At 38.8% G+C, this 10,752-nt stretch overlaps 1 protein-coding gene across 6 annotated transcripts in view; it reads left to right on the top strand.

The window, feature by feature from the left end:
• The first annotated feature begins 224 nt into the window (after positions 1-224).
• Dgkb (diacylglycerol kinase, beta 90kDa) overlaps positions 225-10,752 on the top strand; it is a 627,035-nt gene continuing 616,507 nt past the window's right edge. For 4 of the 6 annotated variants that reach the window (XM_013510621.1, XM_013510620.1, XM_013510623.1 and 1 more), the window contains exon 1: positions 823-934. The gene's annotated coding sequence lies outside the window, so the exon portion shown is untranslated. Of the gene's footprint in view, positions 803-822; positions 935-10,752 lie in introns of those variants that run through there. The other 2 variants (XM_005377328.2, XM_013510618.1) reach the window with 2 other exon arrangements.

The following is a 10,752-nucleotide window of genomic DNA, read 5'->3' as shown; positions in this document are numbered from 1 at the left end:
AGTAAACTGAGAACTACTAAGGAACACCTATGTGATGTTACCCTGCATCTAGGCCAGCAGACATGGTCTTTAATAACTGTTTGATTTTTGCACATGTCTATAAAACAACTTGGTCATCGATTAAGCATACCATTTATTACCCAAGGCATTATTTTGCACGCACGGCTCAAACATCATCATCTTCATCTGTGCCCTGATTGGTTGCATATGCATACAGTCTCCCTCCTAATACTCAACTGCTTCTCTGCTTCACCCTTAAGCATCCTCCAGTTACCTGCTCCCGGATCACCAATTCGGAATGCAGCAATAGAGTGTGCAGCTGCTGTAATTGGTAGAAGTGGATTACACAGGTGGTGACTGAGCCATGAATGACCACTAGAGACTGCAGACTTAGGAAGAGGGGAGAGAGGTGTGCGCTGTCCTGGTGGAGGGGAAACGCACCCTGAAGGGTGGCCGTTGCAGTGAATCCAGTTTAAAGTCTCGTTCGCGGCGGCTCATACCTGCACAGTCTCTCCTCCAGCAGAACTCAGACAGCAGTTACACAGCTGTGAAGCCAGCCCTGTCTCCCTGTCTCATTTTTCCCTGAGCTCCAACGGCAATAGTAGCAACAACGGCGGCAGCCAGAGCCAGGCAGGGCTGTTGGTTGCAGCCGCGCGGATTGTCTCCTCCTTGACACACACACACACACACACACACACACACACACACACGCTCACACTGCACAGACTTCCAATCTCCACGCGTCTCCATGCAAATCAAGGACTCGGAGAGGTGAAAGCAGAGCGGTAGTCATGGACAACAGGTATTTGCGTCTCTGAGCAATCGGGTCGCTCCTGGGTGTTTGTTGCATGGTGCAGGCAGCTCGTCCGTGGTACCCAGCTTGAGCGGGAGCCCGGAACAGCGGAGGTGGCCGCGGCGGAGGAAGGAGGAGGAGGTGCAGGGGCGTGGGGAAGGGGGCGACGCCAAAATTCACTTGCATCCTGCGCTGTTTCTGAGTTGCGAGTGGTCGGGGCTGGGAGGCTGCGGGCAGCCTGCGGCGTCTCCTGGAAGTCGTCTCCACCTCCCCGGCGCCCTTTCCAACGGGCCGAGCCCCGGGGAGCGAAGGGGGCGGCCACGGGGAGGAGGATGCTGTGAGCGGAGTTGGCGCGGCTCCCCTCCCGGGAAGCCGTGCTGGGGCCGAGCAGCCGGCAGCGGGCGGCGGGCGTGAGGACGCAGGGTCGGCGAGCGCGGCCGGTCCCTCCGCGAAGCGGGCGCTCGGACGCCGCGCCTGCCGGCCCGCAGCGCACTGCAGTGAGTTCAGATCCGGGCGGCCTGGGCTAGGCGTGCGGGGAAGGGAGGCTGCGAGCGCAGCGCGAGGAAAGTTCGCAAAGCCTGGCTTCGGATTTTCCGTGAAACGTGAGATCAGCCCGGCTCCCAGACTCCTTGCTGGTTCTGCTACAACCCTGGTACCCTCTTTTCTTTTTATTTCCTTTCTCTTTTCTGCTGGATACCTTTGGTTAGTTAGATCTGCAGAAAGTGCCCGGTCCCTGGTGGTGTTAGGCGAAAACACCAGCAAACGTGTGCTAGATTTATTGCTAGAGTGGTCTCCTGAAAGTTACTGATGAGATGGCAGCTTGCTTATTTTTTACTTAGAAAATCATAACAAGCTGGTTTAGAATTTCAAATGCCCTACTTAATTGTTATTACAAGTTTCACTTCTGATTTATTTCCTAATCTGTAAAATAAACAAGCAGAGACAAAGCAAAATGTCAATGATTTACCTTACTGAAGTCAAATAAAATGTGAACTCCCTCTCCAGACAGCTGCTAGGCAACAGCCCAGGTGACGCCGAGGATCTGATAAACATTTAAATACTCTCTAGTGGGTGGGAGGGAGAGTTTCCCCAGTTTCGTACTGAGGCAGTATTCTCCTCCACTTGCCTAACTGTGTCTTCCTCATAATTTCAAGGGGGTGATTTTTACATAGATGACTTTGTACTTGGCAACCAAGCATCGCTATGTTTACTGACTTAACAAACTTTTCAAAAAACAACTTCAACTGGTCGCTCAAATGGCAGATAACCAACTCTTCTAAAAATAGGTCAGCAAAAGGCCAGCCCATTGTGAAACAAATGACCAAATACACATGAACACAGGCAGAATACTAAAGGTCTTTTTTCTAGAAGAAAAAGTAAAAATAATTAATTCAAAGATGTTGGGAGATCTAGCCAGGTCGTTCCACACAGATCAGGGTTTTGGTTGTGCTGTTTTATTTTGTTTGTTTTTAATGAAAAAAAGGGGAAAGTAAGAGTAGGAAGGGTATGAACACAAAAATACTAGACTTAGTTGGAAAATCATTGGAAAAATGACTGTATTATTACATTTTTTGTCCAAGAAAGATTATTGTGAGAACAAGATCTAGATTTTTATATTGGACACCTCCATGGGCTGGCATAACTGTATAGGAAGAGGTGATTTGAAACTTTTGAAATGACTATTATGAAATGCAAAGTAATTCTGAAATTCTCTGTCATGAAATATGAGGAAATTAAGGATCACTTTTATCATATTATTTCAGTTTTAAATTATATTACTCTTTCTCTAATTTATCTGATCTTTATTATGTTAGTAAAAATAAAACATGTGCAGGATATAATTTCAATTGTTTTGCGTAATTAACTGATCATTTTACATACCTCAAAGATATAAAGACTTACTTAGAATTTTGGGGGTTGTTGCAATAGTTAATTTGATATAGGCAATCTCTTCTGTGGGCCAAATTTCTCTGCATAAACTCTACAGGTGACTTTATGAATTACAGAGTAAAACATCTAGGAGAATGTTATGATAGTGCACACGTGGAAGTGGTTACACATTATAAAGACAATAAAAAGGAAACATTTACATACAGAATAAAAGAATATATGTTGGAGTGAGCTTGGGTATTTCACTATGAAAAAGAAAAATCAAGCTAAGTGTACTGATAGCAATTTATCAAAATTTCTTCCAAGACTGAAACTTAAGTAAGTAGAGTTGAGCTAAAGACATGCCTTTGCATCACACTTTCCTTGTTCTCCTTACTAGTAAACAAACTTGTATTACATCTGAAAAGGAGATTAGTAAAATAGCTTTTTAAATAAAACAGTTATTTTCATAATTAAGCCACTGGTGAGGTTTGTTGAGACAGTCTCTGACCTAGGAAAATTTCCTGAGTCTCGTGCTTTTCCTCACACACTACTGAGAGTCATGTGGCTTGACAAATCAAAGGTAGCTGTTAGTCATTAAATATATCGATAATGACTGTGATGTGATATCTATGCTCGAAAGACTATTTTAAGATTATGTGTTCCTGACTGTTCCTGCTGCCGGCTGTCTTTACGAACAGAGTTGTATTCTTATATATGCATGACCCTGTTACAGGATATTCTGAAGAGTAATACCTTTCTCTCAAGAGCACTGGCCAGAGGATGCTTCAGGCAACACTATGAATAAGCCTCTTCCTATTGCCTCTCTCTCTTCCTTAGCATTTTCTCCCTTGTATAAAATATCGACCTAAAATAACATCACGTAAGAGTTGCATGCAGTTGTTCACCATTTGGTATCAAAGGTGAAGTAGATTCAACTCCTGAAGAGCTTCCTAGGTCATTTCTATGTGTGACTGGATCATACAATGAATGAGTATGGCAATTGCTGTGGGCATAGTAATTGCAGGTAGTGTGTCAGACGGCTTGAGTATGACTTTTTTTTATATTACAAAAACTTTCAGAGACTGCATGCTCTCCTATTGAAAAGAAATTCAATCCCATGGAAAATTAAAAAGCTGCAGAAATCAACTTGTTTGGTATTTGATGGGCTAAGATTAGACCCCAGTGTGACTAACGCCCTTAATCACTTTACTATCCATTCTATTAAAATGGTATTCTGCTATGGGTCAGAGGGAGTAAACATATCATTCCCAGGATCTAGTAGGCAGTGAGTACTTGAGAAATCATGCCAGGTAACAGAGATCTTCCTGCCATTTGCTCTGCATTACCCAAGATTGCAACTACCATATTTGGAACTTAAATTGACTACTACCTCTAAACTTGACATAGTCATCTTTCCAATTTCATTTCTGTTTTGACTTCACAAACTGTGGATATGCAACTGGGACTATTGCCAGGAAGGAAGAAGATAGAGCTAATAAAAAGGGAAAAGTTGGAAGATCTGAAAACAAAAGGAGGGGAATAAAAGGAAAATAAAAAGATGACATAGTAGGAGGTAGTATTAAGATACTTCCAGAATCCATTCTGAGGGACATTTAAAACATAATAGGGCTGGGGATGTAGCTCAGCAGTACAGTGCCTGCCTGGCAAGTGCAAGGTCCTGAGTTCTATTCCCGGTACCAAAAATAAATAAATAAATAAATACAAATTACAAAAAAATTAATAATAATTTAGGCCATGTATAGGATGAAGATCTTTAAAGTCCCATACTTGAATGATCTCTTTAAGCAGTTGTAAACATCTCTTCAAACAGTCCTAAAGTCTGATTGTCCACATGTGGCTTATCTTCAGATTACTCTTATGTATTTTTGCAAAGAGAGAAAGAATTATGATTCAAAGGAAAGTGGGTCGGGGAAGAGTCCACGTGACCACCAGGAGATAAAACAGCACTGGAAATACCACTGGTTCTTGCATATTCACCTCCTGGAAATTTGTCCAAAGCAAAAGACCATCTTTAGTGAGAATTAAAACAAAATGGTTTATGTAGATAAAATGTGAAGAGTAGTGGAGGCTAGCATGATTATTGTCACTTGTCTCCTTGTCACATAAGACAACAAACACTCGGAAGGAATAAAGGGAAAATGTTATGGGCACAGATCCAAGTAGTATTTCAGGATTGGTCTTTCTCAGCATGCTAAATTTAAACAGCTGAAATTCTTTTTTAAGGATTATCTGAGTCAACAGTTTGAAATGAAGAATTTGTCTCTAATAGGGAGCTCGTATTTCATTATAAGTTTGAAAAACAATGTCCTTGACTCAGTTATTTCTGACTGGCAATAAACCAACCACTACAGATTCAAGGAACAGAACAGCTGTTACATTCAAAATCAGAAAATCAGTAAATATGGCCCATAATCAAAGCTGATGCTCCAGAGGTTCTGTCAGATACAGACGTGGGGTTGGAGCTTTACAAATCCATTTCTGCGTCGGCCCTGGTTCACTCTCTCGTCGTTCTGACATTTCACACTGGGGGTGGGCACAGAGCTCTGAAAGCTGATTTTAAATGTAGTATTAAAATTGACTTTCTTGCCCATTGGCCCCCGTCGTCTTCCAGTTGAAAATGATGGTAGCAAGCTTGTTGAGTGCGTACTATGTACCAGTGGCTCTCACAAGCATCTTGCACATTTAATCTGGACAGTAGCCTTATAGGTTATTTTATTAGTATTTTCTTTCTTATTTTACAAACTGAAGAAACCATCACAGTGTTAAGCCATTTTTTTTCCTAGTTATAAATTGGCCGAAGAAGCACTAGGGATTCAATCCAACATTCTGGTTCTGGAGACATGCTTTTAACCAAAATGCTTTTAAGTCCACTGTCACTGGCTTAGGAGCCTCTACAGCTTATGCTATTTTGCGCCTCCTCTGTCTCCTCTTAGATTTGCATTTCTGTAACTTACTTCTTGACATCCAAACTACTCTGATGACAAGCCACACAGTGTCATGACACTTTAAGGAGTCTATCTGGATTCTACAACTGGTCCACCTGCCTGTGGTTCCACTGACACTTCATGCTTATCTTTATTATTGAATATGCTACAGATGATTGAAACCATGTGGATTCCTCACTGAAAAAGAGAATTAAGACTTATTAGTCTATAGAACTTTAGTGCTTAACATATTGTCTAACACGGCATTAAAGCTCAATAAATACTCTTAAATAATTGGATTAAATACTCTAATTTTATTGCCTGAAGAGAGAGGGAGATCCACTGTCACAATATTTAACCTCTACCCTAAAAAGACTAGAACATTTTCTTTCAATCTATAAGGTAAGAGCCAGAGTGTATTTTAATAGGCAGAACTTAAGATTGGTATAAATGACTCAAAACTCATTTTGTGGCCTATGTAGTTCTGGTTAAGTATACTTTATTCCAAATGCTTATCAGCAGAAATGCTTCTGATTTGGGATTTCTTTAAACTTTTGGAATGTTTGTATATACATAATGAAATAGCTTGGAGAAGAGACCCAAGTCTGTATATGAAGTGTATTTGTTTCATATGCAGTTCATGCAAGTAGCCCGAAGGTAACATTAAACAGTTATTTAGTGTGTCTGTGTTTTGACTGTGATCTGTTACATGAAGTCAGGATTGAGGTATTTTATTGGGAGCTTCATATCCATACTCATTGCATTTCTGATTTGGGGGCATTTCACATTTCAAATTTTTGAAGAAAGGCTGGTCAACCAGTATTACATATTTAGTATATAGGAATGCAATTTGGTATATGACAAATGGGATTTCTTTCCAGATGATAGCATAGACATTTTTATTTATATCTAAATTCTTTCATTAAGTAATTAACATATCTTTAGAGAGAAAATAGAAACAAATATTAGGGTAAGAGATTCATCAAAGAGCTTTAGTTCTTGTAGGGCAATAGTATGAAGTTGTAATATGATGCTTTTATTTATTTCCTGAGCTCTTCCTTTCAGGAGAAAGAGCTTAGAAAATTTAATTCAATCATAATTAACAAATAGAGAATCATTTCTGAAAGCAGATATGAGATATTTCAGCACTATCAAAGAAGAGTGAAGTAATGATTACCAGTGGGAAAAAACAATCCCCAACCTCCTTCCCCCAATGATGCATTTTCTATTGATGTAATAATTTGAATTTTACCTGTAGTGATTTCATAAAATTTTCAGTAAATATTGACCTATTGTAACAATAGCGACTGGATGTAAAATACGACTTTCCAAATGCAACACATTTTAAAGTGTAACATTTTAGCTCAAAGCATGCTATTTTATTCTTCATTATCCACATAAATCAATTATCAAAGAATTATAATCGGGGAGAAGTGATAAGCATCAAAGTGTCAGAGCTATTTAAATTACATTTGGATTTTCACCAACAGAGTAATCTTAGGGTAATGTTAACCTGGTGAGACACCTGGACCTTGCTTTATATTTTCTTTTACTTTGAAGAGAAATGTGATTTGCATGTTCAGGAGGAGATGGATTTGGTGTGAAGAAATGAACTGCACATATAATTTCTCAGTAGGCAAGGAAGCTTATTTGAAATTCATAATTCCCTTCTTAGATAATGTCATGGGAGTGAATATTTGGTCTTTTTACTCAGACTTCTTAGGTTCAAATCATTACTATATGTTGACATTGAGCAAGTGATTTAAATTCTGTGGTTTTAATTTTTTTCCTGTGAAGCAGAGATAATGAAAGTAGAGTCCATTTCATAGAATTACATGCTTTAATCATGTATCTTAGAGCTTCAGAATGAAATGAACATTATAAACACTGAAAATATTTGTTACTTATTATTCCCAATTTACTTGAAATGTCTCAGAAAAAGTAACAGTAATAAGAAAAATGTAAACAAAATCTAAAAATGTTGGAGTCTATCATTTAGTTTTATATAAATAGAAACACCTAACAAGACTCATAAAATGTGTTCAGTACCACTATAAACTTTCTTCTCATATTCTCTGTTACTTAGCATTTTACCCAAAAGATTTTTACTGGGTTACCAAAAAAAGGTAACTCTTAACATGGATAAATTAAAAAAATATATGACCTACCCAAAGGAGTGGCTGGAATACTATTTAATCCTCGAAAATTTTTATTCCTTTCCCATTACATAAAACCATGATGAGAGTTCTTTTTCCTTCCTTTTGCATTCTTAAAACATAGAGTTGCCATCCATTTGATATACTCTGCTTTGGTCTACATTGACTACTGTGGTCTTTGTAGCTAAGCATACTGGGGAAATGTGACCTCTTAGGACAAAACCTGTTATTACAGGTTCCCATTGAGTTACATGAGCCAGAATGGAGGAAGAAACAGAAGAGCTGTGGGAAAGTATTGCTGGATCCTTGACCTAAAAACAGCTTCAAGCAGAAAAGATGAGTTTGTAGTTTGCTCAGCAACTTGTTTTGCTGATACAGGCATATAAAGCCAGTGTTTCTTCCTTGGCTTTTCACCAAGGAATCCCTTTGCTGGTTAAAGAAAAGAATATAAGACTGAGGAATTTTTGCTTGTCATGCTTTTCCTGGTGTGTGTTTTGGAAATTATAGGCAATATTCAGCCATTTCTGGGAAGCTTAAGGTTCGTACAAGTAGAGATATTAAGACTGTCACTTAAGAGGCAGAACTACTTACAGCAAGACCCTGAATCCTATTTCATCCCTGGGTCATTGACCGGCTACTCTGTGAAGCTCGGTGCCAGGATCAGTGAAGGCTCAGTAATGACAGTGGACGAGGTGTTACAGTACTAATCTCTGCCCTTTGGTGAAAGAGACAGCAAAGTGAAGGCACCTCAGCAAGGGAACAGCTACACGATTTCTTGTTGCTGTTGCTTCTGGTTTTGTAACAGTGCTGAGAAAGAAACACAAAGTTAATACTGAGTTACCTGGGCATGGTTGTTTTCCAGTCTCATTTGGACTATTCCCCCAACTCATGGTTTGCATTCTAGACCTGGTATATGTGGGTGATGGTGGTGAGCGAAAGGGGAACAATGAGTTCAAGGGATTCTACACCTGAAGTGATGGTTAAGACCAACACAGATGAGTTCATGATGAATCAGAATTTCAGAATTATTGAGCAAAACATTTCCATTCAGTCAAAAGCATGACTCCCACATTGCTTTCCCTTTCCCTTTGTATTACAGGATTATTCAGCTTTGGGCAGCTTTTAAAGATTAGAAAAATGCAAGTGCTTAATGTTGCTTAGTAACTTCTCTTGCCTGTCATTTTGTGCAGCACATCAACGACGTGTAACTTCCCCACACTTGTCCCAAATTACTAGAATCGAGAAAGAGCACACAGGCTGATGAGTCACTTTGCTATCGTGTTGTTCTTAATAAGAGTTCTGGTTACCAAGATGAGTTCTCTATTGTTACATAATGCTGCTTGCCACAGCATATGTTAGAACTTCTATTTGGCAATAGATGTTTCTTCTCTGTTATACTGTAAAGAAAGCATACTTCAGAAATCACTCAGGGAAGGGCTATTATTTTGTGTAGGCTTCACTCCGGAATGTGGTTTGTCCAAACCCTACTAGACAACATATTCTGAAAGTGATGTCGATTTTTGAGCTTCAGGGGGAAATTCTGCTTTGGACATATTGGTGCTTCTGCTATTCACACTACTTGCTACTTGTAGGTTACTACATGACAGTATGATTGGTGCTTAGGCACCTATACTGTTTTTATAAGAGTACTTACAAATAAAAGAATGGCATGATCTGGCTGTGACATTGTTATTTTTATAGTTGGGTAAATATATGTTTATTCTTGATATTAATAACTTTGTAAAAAAGAAGAAAATAGAATCTATTAGAGGGTCTTGTGTTTGTCAAGACTAACAATCAGTGTTGCATTGATCAAATGTTTTACTCCAAGCTGTATTGAAGGATTTAACACTTGAGTCTTAAAATCAAGAATCATCATGGACAAAGCCAATTTACCATACCCTCTGCTCTTTAACATCTGTTTTGTTGAAACTAATGAGTTAACCATGTTAAGAATTAAAGAAAAGCTATTTGAAGAACTTGAATATATGCATTAAAAGAAGGAAAGAGATAAAAATAAAGATGTAATATCCTTATTTAAGCATTAAAGTTAAATAGCATTTTTTCTTAAATTTAAGAACTTCTTATAGCTCTTGGGATGTAATCATGTGTTGAAATCTCTGAATAGGATAAAGCACAAACTCCCTGACCTTCTATAATCACACAATTCCTTCTACTGTGCACAGGCATTAACTTGCTTTTGAATACTCCACGTTATAGTTTAGGAAGTGCAGCGCTGTTAGCATTCAACTAGTCTTTCAAAAATTTTGAGCACCCATCAGACATCAAAAGTGTTTTCTGAAAAGAAAATTATGATTAGAACTGACTGCAACTCCAATGACCTTTTAAATTGGGAGTTGAATGATAACTCATCAGGATAGACATTTTAACAGTGTAGTCTGCATGCAGTGAGAGGAGTAGCCACATTTTGCTATAGAAGGTGAAAATAAGAGATTTATATATTAGACAAATATTTTTGACTCTGAATCAAGCCTTGAGAGAAGACTAGGCATTCATTCAAAAAAAACTTCTAAGATGTATCTAGAGATAATTACTCCTTTAGTTCCCCATGAGAACCAATATTCTAGTCATTTATCCAAGCACAACTCTTGAGTGAACAATTAGTCATATGAAAAAGAAATGAGAAGAACAAATTAGGAAAGATTCAGTTGTATAGCTGGTAATGACTCCTTCAGTGCAGGTCAGAACCCCTGGACGAAGCGTTAGAGTGAAAAAAAAAAACAAGATAATTTTAGGAAGAAATCTTCACGCATCCTCTTATTTTTAGAGTATATTGAAGTAGACGAGCTCGCAAAGAATTAAAGTGTACTGTCATGGAGAAGGAAAACCACAGCAACAGCAGTCTATGGCATTATAAAGGCCAGGAAAGAATGTCCTGTAAAAATGACAAAGTAATTGTTTCTGTTGGCGGTTGCCGAGAGGTTAATTGAGATGAGGACTGAGAAACATCAACTGCATTTGAACA

Source organism: Chinchilla lanigera, unplaced genomic scaffold, assembly GCF_000276665.1.
Source record: "Chinchilla lanigera isolate Chin_1 unplaced genomic scaffold, ChiLan1.0 scaffold00009, whole genome shotgun sequence".
NCBI lineage: Eukaryota > Metazoa > Chordata > Mammalia > Rodentia > Chinchillidae > Chinchilla > Chinchilla lanigera.
This window is presented reverse-complemented; position numbering and strand designations above follow the sequence as displayed.